Source organism: Chiloscyllium punctatum, chromosome 38, assembly GCF_047496795.1.
Source record: "Chiloscyllium punctatum isolate Juve2018m chromosome 38, sChiPun1.3, whole genome shotgun sequence".
Taxonomy (NCBI): domain Eukaryota; kingdom Metazoa; phylum Chordata; class Chondrichthyes; order Orectolobiformes; family Hemiscylliidae; genus Chiloscyllium; species Chiloscyllium punctatum.
In genome coordinates this window covers 20,931,485-20,950,071 of record NC_092776.1, presented here as the reverse complement: position 1 = coordinate 20,950,071, position 18,587 = coordinate 20,931,485, and the positions used below count along the sequence as shown (strand labels likewise).

General features: G+C 42.5%; 1 protein-coding gene across 3 annotated transcripts in view; it reads right to left on the bottom strand.

Moving 5' to 3' along the window:
- The window catches only part of hspa12a (heat shock protein 12A), a 263,037-nt gene that overhangs the window by 142,335 nt on the left and 102,115 nt on the right, over positions 1 to 18,587 (bottom strand). The window contains exon 1 of one of the 3 annotated variants that reach the window (XM_072557348.1): positions 5,970 to 5,993. The exons of the other annotated variants lie outside the window; for them this stretch is intronic. The gene's annotated coding sequence lies outside the window, so the exon portion shown is untranslated. Of the gene's footprint in view, positions 1 to 5,969; positions 5,994 to 18,587 lie in introns of those variants that run through there. 3 annotated transcript variants of the gene reach the window in all.

The following is an 18,587-nucleotide window of genomic DNA, read 5'->3' as shown; positions in this document are numbered from 1 at the left end:
GTCAGGTGATGTGCTGTAGCTGTATGATGTGGGAGCTGGCTTATCCCAGTGTGAACAGCAGTGACCACATCTGCAGCAAGTGTTAGTTGCTGGCAGAACTCCAGCTTCAAGTTGATGATCTGGAATCTGAGCTTCAAACGCACCTGGGAGGGGAAGAGTTGCCTGGATGCTTTGTTTCAAGAGGCAGTTACACCTGGTAGATTAAGTAATTCAAATTTAGTTAGTGATCAGGGACTACAGGGTGTGATTGCAAGTGAGGCAGGTAGGGATATCCTGAGTTCAAGAGTGGAGGAGCCTCAGCATTTGACCTTATCCAACAGGTATGAGATGCTTCCTCCCTATGTGAATGAGGAAAAGGGCTGCAGGGAGGATGAGCCAACTGGCCATGGCCCAATGGAGCAGAAGGCTATTCAAAAGGCTGGAGCAAAAGGACAAGTGGTAGTTATAGGGGATTCTATAATGAAAGGGATAGATGGTATCCTTTACAAGCCAGATTGGGAGTCCCGCATAGTGTGTTGCCTGCCTGGTGCCAGGGTGTAGGACATCTCTGACTGGCTTGAAAGGATACTGAAGTGGGAGGGGAGGATCCAGTTGTTGTGGTCCATGTTGGGACTAACAACATAGGCAAGGCTAGGATGGAGGACCTGTTTGGGGATTATCAAGCATTAGGAATGAAATTAAGGAACAGGTCCTCGAGGGTCAAAATCTCCGGATTACTGCCCAAGCCATGTGCAAATTGGCTCAGGGATAAGAAAATTAGGGAAGTGAGCGGCAGGTTAGCATGTACACAGAAGGGTTATGTTCGAGGCAGACTATGAAAGATGCAAAAATGAAGGATAATTCAGGAGATATAAAAGATGTTGTGAATCATGATGGTAAGAAAGCTAGCATAAAGGCACTTTACCTGAATGCTCGTAGCATTCATAACAAGGTTGATGAGTTAACAGCACAAATCATCGTGAACGAATAGAATTTGATAGCCATCACGGAAACATGGTTGCAGAATGGTCATGACTGAGAATTAAATATCCAGGGGTACCAGACTATTCGGAAGGAAGGTGGTGCAGCTCTGACATCAAAGATGACATCAGGGCAGTGCTGAGAGATGATATAGGTTCTATGGAGCATGAGGTCGAATCCATTTGGTTGGAAAGAATTCCAAGAAGAAACGTCACTGATAGGTGTAGTATATAGGCCACCAACGAATAACATCACATTGGAACAGGCAATAAACAAGGAAATAACTAATGCCTGCAAAAATTGCACAGCTATTATCACAGGGGATCTTAATCTGCATGTAAATTGATCGAACCTGCTCAGTCATGGTAGCCTTGAGGAGGAGTTTGTTAAGTGTATCCTTGATGGTTTTCTTGAACAGTATGTAATGGAACTGACAAGGGAGCAAGCTATCCTAGATCTAGTACTGTGTAATGAGACAGGAATACCTCATACTCAGGGATCCTCTTGGAAGGAGTGAACACAGTATGGTTGGATTTAAAATACAGGTGGAGAGTATGAAGATAAAATCCAATCCCAGGATCCCGTGCTTGAATAATGGGGGCTATGATAGAATGAGGGAGAACCTGACTAAAGTAAACTGGAAACAGACTTTATAGTGCGACAGTTGACGAGCAGTGGAGGACCTGCAAAGACATTTTTCAAGATGCTCAGCAAAAGTATATTCCAGTGAAAAGGAAGGACTATAAGAGGAGGGGTAATCTGCCATGGGTGTCTAAAGAAATAAGGCAGGCTATCAAAGTGAAAGAGAAGGCATTCAAAGTGGCCAAAAACATTAGGAATCTAAAAGATTGGGAAAAGTTTAAAGGTCAACAGAAAGCCACAAAAAGAACTATAAAGAAAAATAAGATAGAACATGAAAAAAAAGAATATAAAGACAGATAGCAAAACTTTCTATAAATATACAAAACGAAGAAGAGTGGCTAAAGTAAGTGTTGGTCCATTAGAGGATGAGGAGGGGCAGTTAGTAATGGGATATAATGAAATGGCTGAGGCATTGCATCGGTATTTTGCATCGGTCTTCACAGTGGAGGATACTAATAAGATGCCAGTAAGTGACAAAGAGACAAAGGTAGGTGACAACCTGTAAACAATTATTATTACAGAAGAGCTAGTGTTGGGTAAGCTAATGGAGCTAAGGATAGATAAGTCTCCTGGCCCTGATGGAATGTATCCCATGGTACTAAAAGAGATGGTGGGAGAAATAGCAGCTGCACTCTGGGGCAATCCCAGCAAATTGGAAAATAACAAATGTGACACCATGGTTTAAAAAGGGAAGCAGACAAAAGATGGGGAATTATAGACCAGTGAGCTTAACCTCTGTAGTTGGGAAGATGCTTGAGTCTACTATCAAGGAAGGCATCTCGAAAGAAATTGTCCCATTGGGCAGATGCAGCATGGGTTTGTGAAGGGCAGGCCATGCTTCACAAATCTTTTAAAATTCTATGAAGACATTTCAAGTAAAATAAACAACGAGGACCCAATGGATGTGATGTACCTAGATTTCCAAAAGGCCTTTGACAAGGTGCCACACATGAGACTATTGCATAAGATAAGGATGCATAGTGTTAGGGGTAGAGTATTAGCATGGATAGAAGATGGTTGACTGACAGGGAGCAAAGATTGGGGATAAATGAGTGCTATTCTGGCTGGCAATCGGTGACGTGGTGTGCCTCAGGGATTGATGTTAGGACCACAATTATTACAATTTATATCAATGTTAGGGACCAAGTGTATGGTGTCAAAATTTGCCAATGACACTCCGATAAGTGGCAGAACGAAGTGTGCAGAGGGCTATGAAATATCGCAGAGGAACATAGATACATTGAGTGAGTGGGCAAAGATCTGGCAGATGGAATACAATGTTAATAAATGTGAAGTCATACATTTTGGTAGGAGTAACAGCAAAATAAATTATTACTTGAATGTTAAAAATTTGCAGCATGCTGATTTGCAGAAGGACCTGGGTGTCCTTATGCATGAATCGCAGAAGTTTGGTCTGCAGGTGCAACAAGTAATTAGGAAGGCAAATGGAATTTTGTCCTTCATTGCTAAAGGGGTTGAGTTTAAAAGCAGAGAGGTAATGTTACAGTTTTACAAGATGCTGGTGAGGCCACACCTGGAATACTGTGTGCAGATTTGATCTCCTTACTTAAGAAAGGATGTACTGACACTAGAGGGAGTGCAGAGGAGGTTCACTAGGTTGATTCTGGAGTTGAGGGGGTTGGTTTATGAGGAGAGGCTGAGTAGATTGGGATTATATTCATTGAAGTTCAAAGGATGAGGGGAGATCTTATAGAAACATGAAGGGAATTGATAAAATAGAAGTAGATAGGATGTTTCCACTGGTGGGTGAGACTAGGACAAGAGGGCATGGCCTCAAGATTAGAGGAAGCAGGTTTAGAACTGAACTGAGAAGGAACTTCTTCACCCAGCGGGGTAATAATCTATGGAATTCCTTGCCCAGGGAAGTAGTTAATGCTACATCAGTAATCGCTTTTAAAGCTAACGTAGATACCTTTTAAAAGATAAAGTAATTAAGAGATATGGTAAAAATGCAGATAGGTGGAGCTGAGTCCACGAAAAGATTGGCCATGATCTTATTGAGTGACGGAGCAGGCTCAAAGAACCGGTTGGCCTACTCCTGCTCCTAGTTCATATGTTTTTATGAGAGTACCAGCCTGGACCTGCTTCCCAACCTGCTTCCCAACTGCTAGAAACCAAACCAAACCAGAGTAAAACTGAACTGGGAGAACTGGTCCCTCCCCTTTCATTGGTAAAACTAAGGACTGCAGTTGCTGCAAACCAGAGTCTAGATTAGAGTGGTGCTGAAAAAGCACAGCAGGTCAGGCAGCATCCAAGGAGCAGAAAAATCGATGTTTCGGCAAAAGCCCTTCATCAGGATTCCTGTTGCCTGACCTGCTGTGCTTCTCCAGCACCACTCTAACCTAGACTCTGGTTTCCAGCATCTGCAGTCCTTGTTTTTACCTAGTTGATTTTAACCCTACTGCGAATCCTCTTGCAAGGAAGCCCGCCTTAAAGACGTTTTCCTCCTCTCTCTACATTCCTGAGGAAGGGCTTTTGCCCGAAACGTCGATTTTCCTGCTCCTCGGATGCTGCCTGACCAGCTGTGCTTTTCCAGCACCACTCTAATCTAGACTCCCCTTTCATTATACAAGTGTTCTTTTTGAAACTTGAAAGCCTTTTATCAAATTGGTTCTAAAACACTTCAACCCCTGACTTTTCGGAGTCTGTATCGTTTACAACCTCTCTGAAAAAAGACGCCAAGGACAACATAACCTTGTTTAAGGAGCAGCTTCTTCACATATGTTTGTCAAATATACTTTTATAATTGCAATTGCACATGTCTATGCAAAATAAAAGTGCTTTATAAATGCATAAAAAGATTAAAATTGATCACCAAATTAGTGATCAGGTCTGAACCTGTCTTCACAGCATACTCAAGGCAGGATTTAAGGATCCACTTTGGAAGCTAGTGGGGCAAGTCATATAGCAGGCAGTAAGGCTTGGGATCCAGAACAAGTTTCTTCCTTGACTCGACCAATTAAGGTCACGATGGGAAAAGGTGGGAATGGCTTACTCACCTGGAGGTCATTGCAACCATTAGATGGCTATTTAAGGGCTTCACCCAACTGGCCATTTAACCAGTGATGAGTGGAGGTCACAATGTCTGGCAGAACCAGGTAATCCCTGGCAGGCATATCGATGAGCTGAAGGTTTCTCCTCCTTGGACACTCTGGAGGAAATTGGGGTAACAGCTGGCAGCAGAGGAGGGACCTTCCAGAAGACAACTGTGCTTTTCATATGGAACACACACTGCCCCACCAATTGCAAGGGCCTCTTTGACATGCCTTACTGACCCCATCCCAAATGTCTAATACTGTCAAGATCTTTCTTCTGAGACCTTTGCAAGACCAACTGTGATCACCACACCTGGTGACATTGGCAATCCTGGAGAGCTAGTGGATTCTGATTGGCCAGGCAGTCAGAGGAAGAAATTATCCCTGTGGGAGCCAGGAATCCTGATAACAGTCAGCATACTGCTTGATTTGGATTTAATCCAAAGGGGCTCCCAGAAATGGTTGCGGCAGAATTGCCACTAGATCTCTCGCGGGTGGTTGGGCCCACAGCATCACAAATAAAGTTTGCTCAGAGTATTTCAAAATGTGATACTTCATCAGTTCAAATTCAAGGTTGGTAAATTTATAAACCCCACCATTCCAGTGTAGTTGTGATCTCAGATACATCATTGCCTTCCAATGCTGACATTGGATTAGTACTGGGACTACTTACAAATTGCTGGCATGTGTTTGTGCCACTACAAGCATATGTCAGGAGCTTGCCTATGTTGTGTTGCTGGGAGTCCAAGGCCCAAACAGCACTTCGAATCCATCCAGATTTCCTTTCCATTCCTCTCTGTAAAAGCATTATATAAGAAATTCTGAGGTTGTTTCCTCACATCTTTAAGATTTCAAGCCAATTATTTAGTCACGGCATTCTCCTGATCACAATCGTCCTCTCACCACCTAATAGGAGAGCTCTCTCCCTATTGCTGGATACTAGTACAACTCCTTCTCACTCACTAAATCAGCCTCCAAACTTATGATCACATACAGGTACATTGTTGCCATATAGCAGCCTCCAGTTGGGTTGGGTCATTATAGTTTGGAGAATTAAGAATGTGGGATTAGAGTTACCTGCTGCCCCCTCTAATATATTTGGCTTTTGAAAAAGTGACCATTCCTTAAATGACCAATTGTAATTTCAAAAGTCAGAGTATATGACTTCCATAAGAATTTAACAGAGTGTAAAGGAAATTTAGCTTCACATTTTTCTAAGTATTTATCCTGAGTTTGAATTTAATCAAATAGACCACAAAATGCTTGTGGTCTATTTGACCACAAAGGGGGAAAATACATGCATGTACTTACAATTTTCACTACCTCTAGATGTCTCAAAATGCTGTGCAGACAACAGGGTACCATTTCGAAAGTGTAGTCACTGTGGTAACACAGGAAATACTGCATTCAAATAAACAGTCAGCAAGCTGCAAACAACAGGAAGATAACAATGATCAGACAAGTTGCTCTTGTGATGTGGATTGAAGGACAAATTTTAGGCAGAACAATGCACTACTTTCAAAAAGCTTAATATCAGGAAAACAGAGTCAAGGAGATGTTCAGCATGGAAACGGACCCTTCAGTCCAACTCATCCATGCCGACCAGCTATCCCATTCTAGTCCCACCTGCCAGCACCTGGCCCATATCCTTCCAAACCCTTCCTATTCATATACCCATCCAGATACCTCCACCACTTCCTCTGGTAGCCCATTCTACATAAGCAAAACCCTCTGCGTGAAAAAAAAATTGCCCTTAGGTCTCTTTTATATCTTTCTCCTCTCAATCTAAACCTATGCCCTCTCCCAATTCAGGGAAAAGACCTTGTCTATTTACCCTATCCATGCCCCTCATGATTTTATAAACCTCTATAAGGTCACCCCTCAGTCTCTGACGCTCCAGGGAAAACAGCCCCAGCCTATTCAAGCTCTCCCTATAGCTCAAATCCTCCAATCCTGGAAACATACTTGTAAATCTTTTCTGAATCCTTTCAAATTTCACAACAATCTTCCAATAAGAAGGAGACCAGAATTGCATGCAATATTCCAAAAGTGGCCTAACCAATGTCATGTACAGCCACAATAAGACCTCCCAACTCATGTACTCAATACTCTGACCAATAAAGGAAAGCATACCAAATGCCTTCTTCACTATCCTATCTACCTGTAACTCTATTTTCAAGAAGCAATGAACCTGCACTCCAAAGTCTCTTTGTTCAGCAACACTACCTAGGACCTTACCATTAAGTGTATAAGACCTGCTAAGATTTCCTTTCTCAAAATGCAGCACTTCACATTTATCTAAATTAAACTCCATCTGCCACTTCTGAGTCCATCGGCCTATTTGATCAAGATCCCTTTGAAATCTGAGGTAAACTCCTTTGCTGTCCCCTACACCTCCAATTTTGCAAACTTACTAACTATACCTTTTATGCTTACATCCAAATCATTTATATAAATGATGAAAAGTAGTGGACCTAGCACTGATCCTTGTGGCACTCCACTGATCACAGATCTCCAGTCTGAAAAGCAACCCTCCACCACCACCCTCTGTCTTCTATCTTTGAGCCAGTTCTATATTCACATGGCTAGTTCTCCCTGTATTCCATGAGATCTAACCTTGCTAACCAACATCCCATGGGGAACCTTGTCAAACGCCTTACTGAAATCTATGTAGGTCACGTCCACCGAACTGCCTTCATCAATCCTTTTTGTTATTTCTTCAAAAAAAATCAATCAGGTTGATTCCCAAGTTAATTCCTAAGAGTAGGTCAAGTTTTGCACCTTCTCTAGTAAGTACATCCACATATCGAATCAGAAATTTTTCTCGTACACACTTAGCAAATTGCTCTCCATCTAAACCCGTAACACTATGGCAGTACCAGTCTGGCATGTTTTTATATCAAATGATGATTTTTGAATCCACCATCCAGAAACCTTAAATTGAATATTTTTGCTAAAAGGCCACCCAGAGGCCCCAATAGCCTTCAGGTGAGAAGGCCATTCCTGACTCTTCTCACAAACATGTTCCAGTAACTTGAACTCAGAGTTGAAGAGAGCATGTCAAACCATGTAATCACCAAAAACGCTATTCTGAGGGCATATGAACTGGTACCGGATGCTTATCATCAAAACTTCCAAATGCTCTGAAAAACACCCTGAGAAAATATAAAATCGATTTTAAAGGTTGAAGCAATTTGCTTTCAACTGATGGATATGGGAGCTTAACATAAATTCCACCTGTGAGAGACTCGAAAAGGTGCTTTCCTAAGTGGTTCAAAAACTCCTATCCTCTTTCCTTAAGGACCAAGCAAAAGAACAACGAGTTTCCAAAGCCAGAAAGGCAGCCATCACAGCTGATGACTTTGAGTTAACAAACAGATCCTAGCCCAAAGTAAACTAGATCTGGCAGTTCTTAGAGGTCATTTGGAGTAATAGGAGGGAAATGGATGATATTGAAGCCAGCTCAGAAGAAAAGGTGCGGAATGAAAGAAAGACAGATTAATTTCTAGCTGGATTAAAGGACGAATCAATGGGTAGACTCAAAAGGCCCTGTCCAGTATGTCTACTGTTTGGAAAGCCTGAAGAGAGAACGGTTGGCATGCAGAGAACCAACCAGGGATGTGACGGTCAGGATAGTATATGAGGCCACACAGGTTATGAAATGTGACTGAAGGCAATACCTCCCTGGATTTTTAAAGGAAAAAATAGAAGCTAGAAAAAGGGGTTAGGCACTGTCTGAGACATTGGTTATTTGCAAACTTAATATGGAGATTTTCTATTCATAAGAAAATAAAAGACCAGTGTTGGTCAAGGGATTCATTAGGGAACATATAGAGGTTCTTTTGATAAAAAATATATTGGCAAAGTAAGCTTGTTACTGCGCAAGTTATCCTGTGCTTACCCATGCAGTGGGGTGAATGTTTTATTCAGGAATGCTTAGTCATTTTCAGATATTATCCCCAACGAGAGTAGATCAGCCTATGAGCAGACTGAAAAGAACAAGCCACATTTTGCAGAATTGCAAAGGGTTGAAGACTTTTCAAGGGGTCCACAGGAGGGCGACAGAGCCAATGAAATTACAGAAGCTGGTAAGAAGGCCAACAGAGTTGAGCTATTTTAAATTAATCTGTCTGGACATATTAGGACATATTGAATTCAGACTCTCTAGCTCAGAGGTAGGGGTACTATACCACGGCACCACAAAAATCCCTTTCTTATCCGAAGGGGCCATGGCCGAGCCTGTACAATTTAACAAATCCACAGAAGAGCTATGATTTGGAGATGCCGGTGTTGGACTGGGTTGTACGAAGTTAAAAACCACGCAACACCAGGTTATAGTCCGACAGGTTTACTTGGAAGCACTAGCTTTCGGAGTACCACTCCTTCATCAGGTGGTTGTGGAGTATAAGATCGTAGGACACAGATTTTATAGCAAAAGTTTAGAGAGTGTGATGTAACTGAAATTACATATCGAAATAGACCTGGATGTTTGTTAACAAACAGGTTAGAAGCAATAGGAAAATGAAGGAGATGCCTCACCTAGACCAAATGCCACAAGGGGAGAACAGTGGAAGGACAGGAGCAGGGGTGGGTCTTGTTAGGATGCTCGTTAGAGGGTCGGTGTGGACTCAGTGGGCTGAATGGGCTGCTCCCACACTGTCGGGACTCTATATATAAAAAAAGACATCCATCTATACCAGTTATATGATCTTTTGGTCACTGTGCCCTTGATCTCTCTGCTGATAAATCCTGTGTGTGTGTGCCCTTCTCTCTCACTACACCTGAAAGGTCTGTGCTCTAAAAGCTTGTGATTTCAAATTAACCTGTTGGACTATAACCTGGTGTCCTGTGACTTCTGACTGCCAGTCAGCATTACCACCACACTGCCCTTATGGAGACGAAATCTCACTGTAACATTGAGAATATCGTGTTGTGTGGCACTATCACTGTGCTAAATGGGACAGACTTCGAGCAGATCTAGCAACTCAAGACTACGTATCCATGAGGTGCTGTGGGTCATCAACAGCAGCAGAATTGTGCTCTAACACAATCTGCAAACTCACGGCCCAGAAAATCCCCTACCATTACCATAGTCAGGAGATCAACCTGGTTCAATAGAGAGTTATTTTATTAATTAGTTTGTGGGAATTGGTCATTGCTGGCTGTCCAGCATTTATTGCCCATCCCTAGTTGCCCTTGAGAAGGTGGTAGTGAGCTGTCTTCTTGAACTGCTGTAGTCCATCTGCTCTGTGTTGACCCACAATGCCATTAGTGAGGGAATTCCAGCATTTTGACCCAGCAACAGTGAAAGGAACAACAATATATTTCCAAGTCAGGGTGGTGAGTGGCTTGGAGAACTTGGTGGTGTTCCCACCTATCTGCTGCCCTTGTCCTTCTAGATGGATGTGGTAGTGGGTTTGGAAGGTGCTCTCTGAGGATCTTTGGTGAATTTCTGCAATACATCTTGCAGGTAATACATACTGCTTGGATGAAAAGTCATCTGGACGAAAAACAATAGCTTCTTCCCCCTCCACGGATGCTCTCTGACTCCCTGTGCTCTCCAGTATATGTTGTTTTCAGTACATACTGCTGCTACTGAACATTGATTGTGAAGGGAATTGATGCTTGTGGATGTAGTGCCAATCAAGTGGGCTGCTTTGTCCCTGATGGTATCAAGCTTCTTGATTGTTGTTGGAGTTGTACTCAAAGTGAGTGAGGAGCATTCCATCACATTCCTGACTTGTGTTTTGTAGATGGTGGACAACCTTTGGGGAGTCAGGAGGTGCATTACCCACCACAGTTTTCCGAGCCTTTGATCTGCTCTTATAGCCATTGTGTTTATGTGATGAGTCTAGTTGCATTTCTGGCCAATGATAATCCCCAAGATGTTGATCGTGGGGGTTTCAGTGATAGTAACACAATTGAATGTCAAAGCACGATGGTTAGATTGTCTCTTATTTATGATGGTCATAGCCTGGTATTTGTGTGGCATGAATATTATTTGCCAGTTATCAGGCCAAGTTTGGATATTGTCCAGATCTTGTTGCACTTGAACATGGACTGCTTCAGAAATTGGATTTGCGAATGTGCAATGTTCAGAACCAATCGACAAAAATCCCCACTTCTGGAGTGCAGACCATTGATGAAGCAGCCGGAAGATGATTGGCTCAAGGACACTGCCCTGAAGAGTTCCTGCAGAGATGTCTTGGAGCTTAGATGACTGACCTCCAACAACCATGACCCTCTTCCTTTGTATAAGGTATGACTCCAACCAGTGAAGGGTTTGCCCCCTGAAACCAAACATCAATTCCATTTGTACTGGGGCTCCTTGATACTACAATTAATCAGTCAAATGCTGCCTTGTTGTCAAGGACTGTCACTCCCATCTCACCTGTGGAATTCAGCTTTTTTGTCCACATTTGAATCAAGGCTGTAATGAGGTCAGGAGCTGAGTAGCCCTAGTGGAACCCAAACTGGACATCAGTAAGCATGTTATTGGTAAGAAGGTGCTACTTGATAGCACTGTTGATGATGCCTTCCATCACTTTACTGAGATTGAGAGTAGACTGATGGGGCAGGAGGGCAAGCCATAAGTAGTACCAAACAAACCTAAACTCATCTCTATGACTCTATGAGGTGCCTACCTGGTGAAGCCACCAAAAAAAATTAATTGCTTGTCATACAGCATAAGTAGCAAGTGATACACAGAACTAAATGAACCCACAACCAATGGATCTCTGCTGACTCACAATATCCAGTCATGAGTGATGGTGAACAATCAAACAAGTCACTGGAGGAGGAGACTGTACAAATATCTCCATCCTCAATGATGGAAGAGCCCAACACATCAATGCAAAAGGTAAGACTGAAGTGTTTGCAGCAATCTTCAGTATAACTGCCAAGTTGATGACGCATTGCAGTCTCCTCAGTAGTCCCCAGCATTACAGATACCAATCTTCAGCCAATTTGATTCACTACGCAGGGTATCAATAAACAGTTAGAGGCATTGGATGCTGCAAAAGCTGTGGGCTCTGACAACATTCTGGCAGTAAAATTTAATGCTTGTGTTCCAGAACTTGCCAGTCCCCTAGCCAAACTGTTACAGGACAGTTACAACACTGGTACCTACCTGGCGATGTGGAAAATTGCCCAGATATGTCCTGTACATATAAAAGAGGACAAATCCAACCCAGGAAATTACTGCTCCATCAGTCTATTCTCGATTATCAGTAAAGTGATGGAAGGTGCCATCAATAGTGTTATCAAGCAGCATCTGCAATAACCTGCTCAGTGATGCCAGTTTGGATTCCGCCAGGGCTATTCAGTGGCTGACCTCATTACAGCCTTGGTTCAAATATAGACAAAAGAGCTGATTTCCAAAGGTGAGGTGAGAGTACTAGCCCTTGACATAAAGGCTGTATTCAATGTATTTGACAATAAGGAACCCCAGCAAAACTGGAATCAGTGGGTATCGGGGAAAACTGTCTGGTGGTTGGAGTCATACCTGGCACATAGGAAGATGGTTTTAATTGTTGGAGATCAGTCATCTCAGCTCCAGGACATCCCTGCATGCGTTCCTGAGGGAAGTGACCTCGGCCCAACCATATTCAGCTTGCTTCATCAATGATCTTCTTTCCAACTTAAGGTAAGAAATGGGGATACTCGCTGGTGATTGTGCAATGTTCAGCACCATTCATGATGCCTCAGACACTGAAGCAGTCCAAGTTCCAATACAACAAGATCTGGACAATATCCAGGCTTAGGCAAGTGAAGTAACATTCATGCCACACAAATGCCAGGCTATGAACATCACTAATACAAAACAATCACCGCCCTTGACATTCAATTGTATTACCATCATGGAATTCCCCACTATCAACATCCTTGGGATTATCATTGACCAGAAAGTCGACTGTACCAACCACATAAATACAGTGGCTCCAAGAGCAAGTCAGAGGCTAGGAATACAGGGGCAAGTAAACTACCTCCTGGTTCCCCAAAATCACCCACAAGGCACAAAGCAGGAGTGTGATGAAATACTTCCCACTTGCCTGGATGGGTGCAGCTCCAACAATACTCAAGAAGCTTGACACCATCCAGGACAAAGAAGCCTGCTTGATTGGCATTGCATCCAAAAGCATCAACTCCCTCCACCACCAATGCTCAACTGGAGCAGTTTGTACTATCCACAAGACGCAGTGCAGAAATTCACTAAAGATCCTCAGACAACATCTTCCAAACCCACAACCACCTCCATCGAGGAAGGACAAGGGCAGCAGACACATGAGAACACCATCATCATATGTTTCCCTCCAGCCACTCACTATCCTGACTTGGAAATATATCACCATTGCTTCACTGTCACTACGTCGAAATTATGGAATTCCTTCCTGAATGGCATTGTGAGTCAATCCACAGCTGGTGGACTGAGCAGTTCAAGAAGGCAGCTCCTTCTCAAGGGCAACAGGGATGGGCAATAAATGCTGGCCAGCCAGCAATGCCTACATCCTGTGAATGAATAAAAATAAAATCAGAAATTTGTGTGGGTGACGAATCCTTTGGTTTGTTAGAAACCATGTCTCTCTGCAGTACAGAGCAAACAACTGAGACATCAAAAGGAACAAGAACCCGAGTTGGTTCTTTCTTCTCTCATTTCTTTTCTCTCTCTCCAGTTCAAATTGCAGCCTTTCAAGTTCTGTTGAAGGATTATATCTACCAACGTGCAACAAACAGAGACTTCCCCACCGCCCCACCAACAAAAGAACTCAACCAAGGAATTCTGTCTCCAGAAGAACAGGCAAGTGGTTCATCTATATTATTAAACTGCAGCAGAATTGCTGGATTCAACTTGAAGCCAGCAACCTTCACAGACTGTGTACCCCACTAATTTTTCCCAGGCTTTAACTCACTTAATCTATTGATCCTTTCCCACTCTGTAATCTGTTTGAGAGTGTACTTCACATGTATGTACACATGCAGAGTAAAACTTAGAATTCTAAAAAACCTGCCTGATGATGTTTGTTTTTCATCACATGCATAAATAATTAAACACACACACACTGAATTGGCTAGTACGTCCTTTGCAAAACAATCCTTTGATCCCTTCAGATCTAAGAACTAGGTTTTTTTCTAAAAATTAACAGGATAAGGGAAAGCTTATCTCATGGACTGGAGCAGGGTGCAGGTCAAGGGTTCTTCACTTGCTTTCTGAGTGCACACTCATTTGCCTCAACTTGAACGCTCGCAACACCTCTGCCTAGTCCTGCCTTGCCTTGCTTTTTTTCCCCCAAGTACTGTAATTTACTAATTTGCTATGAAATCCAATATACTTAGGTAAACATTACAGCAGAAGTCATGAGCCTTGAGACTAACTTGCAATTCAGACCACCTGTATTCCTACCTTGCAAACACATGGTCCATTCATGTAACTCTTCCTTTACATTTGAGGGGTGATCTTGCCAACAGAATTGAAGTTTCATGTGAGGCCAGTCCATGTCAAAACATAACTCAGACTACAATACAGAATGGTCATCCTCGCAAAAGGATAACATTTCTATATTTAACATGGAAATCAGGACCAGTTTTGTGGTGAGCTTGTCTTGCTGCAATTGGGTAAATGTCCCAACTTAACAGGGAAAGCAGGCTTCTGGTCAAAGGCACCATCTCCACTGCACACCCATGTATGCTTGAGGGAAACAAAATACCTTCCCTTTTAGGACTTTTCCCCTTCAACCAGAGCTTAAAGGTTCACAGCACTTTTTGTCTTGACTTGCCTTTTAGTGTAAACACTTAGCCAAGCAACTTGTCATAGTTGTCAGCAGTGAACAGTCAAGGGAGAAGATATTTTGCTGTATGTCACCAAGTTACACTAACACTCACCTGCACCGTATGCCAGCAGTCTAAGTATCAAAGAAAAAATCCAGTTAACTTTTCACCACTCCCTCAGCTGCAATTTTCCTTAAAAGAATAGCTTCTGGGAATCAGATTGTTATTTCAAGAATTCTAAGGGGATAGCCTATTTTCATTTTTCGTGATGGACCTACATAATCTACTGACTCATGACTAAACAGTTCTTCAAAAACTGGTGCAAGTGTCAAAGATACTGGTTTGATTAAGCTTTGATGTTTTCCTGTTACCTGACATGGATGACATGTCTAACAAAACTTCATCATTTCTTTATGAATTTTGGGCAATGTAAAAATACCTTTTCTTTGATGCTTGTGGCTTCCGTACTCCCATCTGCCCTGCCATATGAACTTCATGTGTCATTTGCAGCATCCCGTTATGATATTGGGCAATATCACTATTTGATGACTGCCATCCATTTTTCATTAGGAAAAAGTGAGGACTGCAGACTCTGGAGATCAGAGTCGAGAATATGGTGCTAGATCAGCAGATCAGGCAGCATCTGAGGAGCAGGACAATCAATGTTTCAGGCATAAGCCCTTCATTAGGAATGAGGCTTATGAGCCAAGAGGGTGGATTAATCTTTGGAGGATCAGTGAGGACTTGTTGGGCCGAAGGGCCTATTTCCATACTGTAGGGAATCTAATCTAATGTAATAAATGGGAGGCGGGTGGGTCTGGGGGGATTGTAGCTGAGAGTGTGATAGGTAGATGAAGTTGGGTATAATGGTGATAGGTGTGAAGGAAGATGGCAGGTGGAAAAATCATGAGGGCGATGCCAAGTTGGAAGATTGTATCTGGGATGTGGTGGGGGGAGGGGAAGTGAGGAAACTGGTGAAATCCACATTGATCCTGTGTGGCTGGAGGGTCCCAAGGCAGAAGATGAGGCATTCTTCCTCCATGCGTTAGGTAATTAGGGCTTGGTGATGGAGGAGGCCCAGGACCTGCAAGCCCTTGGTTGAATGGGAGGGGAGTTAAAGTGCTCAGCCACGGGTCGGTGGGGTTGGTTGGTGCAGGTGTACCGGAGATGTTCTTTGAAGTGTTCTGCAAGTAGGTGTCTTGTTTCCACAATGTAGAGGAGACCGCATCGGGAGAATGAATACAGTAAGTGACATATGTGGAAGTGCAGGTAAAACTCTGATGGATGTGGAAGGCTCCTTTGGGGCCTTGGACAGAGGTGAGGGGGGATGTATTGGCACAGGTTTTACAATTCCTGTGATGGAAGGGGAAGTTGCTGGGAGGGGATGGTGGGATGGTAGGGGACATGGACGAGACAAGAGAGTCACAGAGGGAGTGGTCTTTATGGAATGGATCCACTTTTCATTGATATGTCTGTCAGGATATCTCTACCTCCTCACTTCCGCTTCCTTGTAATCAATGAAGTCACGCCAAACATCTCTTCTGTGCTATCCTCATTCTTATACAGAGTTTCAACATTTCTTTGTGGTATTCCTCTGGCCTCTGGTGGTGGACTTCGTTTAATCATTACTCTGATTACCACACATAATGGAAAAATGTCTGAAATCCATGCATGTGTTCCTTCTCTTTAGCTTCAGTTAGAATTTCCATGATCATAGACAAAGCTGTGACCTTCACTCCAGTTAAATTATTCCCCAGTTGTAAATCAACTCTATCCAAAAGATAATTCCATAACTACCCTGAATACCAGTAGTCCAGACAACAAGTCACATTCCAAATGAACTTTGTACAATGGGACTGGAATAGACTCTCTACTTATCCCATTTACCAACACTTTGGTTTTCATTGAACACTCTGGAGTGAAAACTAAATCTTTCTCCAGAGAGTTCAATTGGCTCCTAAATTCCTTTGTATTGGGCTTGGATGATTCCATTGAAGAAAAAATGGGTTACATTCCCTTTAGAGTCATAGAGCAATTCAACATGGAAACAGACAGTTTGGTTCAACAAGTCCATGCCAATCATGTTTCCAAACTAAACTAGTCCCACCTGCCTGTGGTTGGCCCATAAACCTTCAAACCTTCCCTGTTCATGAACTTATCCAAATATCTTTTAAGTGTTATAACTATACTTGCATCACCACAGATGAACCACTCTCTGTATAAAAACATTGTCCCTCATGTGCTTTTTCAATTTTTCTCCTCTTGTCTTAAAACCATGCCCCTAGTTTTGAACTCGCCAGTCTAGGGAAAAGACCCTTGTCATTCACCTTATCTATGCCCCTCATGATTTTACAATCCTCAAAAAGGTCACACTTCACCCTCCTATGCTCCAGTGAAAGAAGATCTATTCCTTCTAGTCTATTTTTACATCTCAAACATGCAATTTCCAACAACATCCTGATAATTTTTTTCTGAACCCTCTGCAGTTCATTAATATACTTCCTACAACAGGGCAACAAGAACTGCACATAATACACCTGAAGAGGCCTCATCAATCTCCTGTATAACCCTACATTACATCCCAACTCCTATACGCAAAGATCTGAGCAAAGAAGGCAAGTGCACTAAATGCCTTCTCAACCATTCTGGCTACCTCTGACGCAAATTTCAAAGAATTGCGTACCCGAACCAGACGTCTCTCTGTACTACAATACTACTCAGGGCCCTATTGTTACCTCTATAAGTCCCCTCTTATTCATATTATCAAAATGCAATACCTCACATTTATCCACTCTATCTGAAACTCCTCATCCCATTGACTCAGTTAATCAAGATCTCTCTGTAACCTTAGATGACCTTCTTTACTGTCCATTATATCACCAATTTTGATGTCATCTGCAGACTTACTAACCTTACCTCCTATACTCTCATCCAAATCATTTATATAAGAGTGGACCTAGTACCAATCCCTGTGAAACACTGCTGGTCATAGGCCTCCAGTCTGAAAAACAATCCTCTATCTCCTGCCATAAAATCAATTTTGTATCTAATTAGCAAGCTCACCCTGAGTCCCATGTGATCTAACTTTACTAATTAGTCTACTATGTGGAAACTTTTCAAAGACTTTATTAATGCCCAGGTAAACAACATCTGCTGTTCTGCCCTTGTCAATCATTTTGGGTACTTCATTTAAAAAAACTCAACCAAGTTTGAGAGAGACGATTTTCCTTGCACTAAACCAAGTTGACTAACCCTAATTAATCCTTTCCTCCTCAAATGCATGTAAATCAGGACAGGGCTTATACACTTAATGGTAGGGAGACTTCAGAATTCAGGTTCATAGTTCCTTGAAAGTAGAATCACAAATAGACAGGGTAGTGAAGATGGTGTTTGGTACACTTACCTTTATTAGACAGTGTATTGAGTATAGGAGTTGGGGTGCATTGTTGCAGCTGTACAGGACATTGGTTAGCCCACTTTTGTATTACTACATTCAATTCTGGACTCCCTACTTTAGGAAAGATGTTGCTAAACTTAAAAGGGTGCAGAAAAGATTTATGAGGATGTTGCCGGGGTTGGAGGGTTCGAGCTCCAAGGAGAGGCTAAATAGGCTGGGGCTATTTTCCATGGAGAGTCAGAGGTTGAGGGGTGACCTTACAGAGGTTTATAAAATTATAAGGGGCATGATTAGGGTGAATAGCCAAGGTCTTATTTCCCAGGGTAGGGGAGTTCTAAACTAGAGAGCATAGGTTTAAGAGGGGAATGATATAAAAAGGACCTAAGGGCAACGATTTCACTCAGAGGGTGGTATGTATATGGAATGAGCTGCCAGAGGAAGTGATGGAGCTGGTACAATTACAACTTTTAAAAGGCATTTGAATTGGAAAGGTTTAGAGCGATATGAGCCAAATGCTGACAAATGACACTAGATTAATTTAGGATATCTGATCGGCATGGACGAGTTGGACCAAAGGGTCTGTTTTCTGACTCTCTGATTCTCAATCCTATCTTTCAAAATCACATCCAACAACTTACCTATCACCGATGTCAGACTCACAGGTCTATAGTTTCTAGGTTTCTCCTTACAGCCTTTGTTAAACAATGGCACAACATTATTACCCTTCAGTCCTCTGGTACTTCACTGTGTTTATAGATGATACAAAT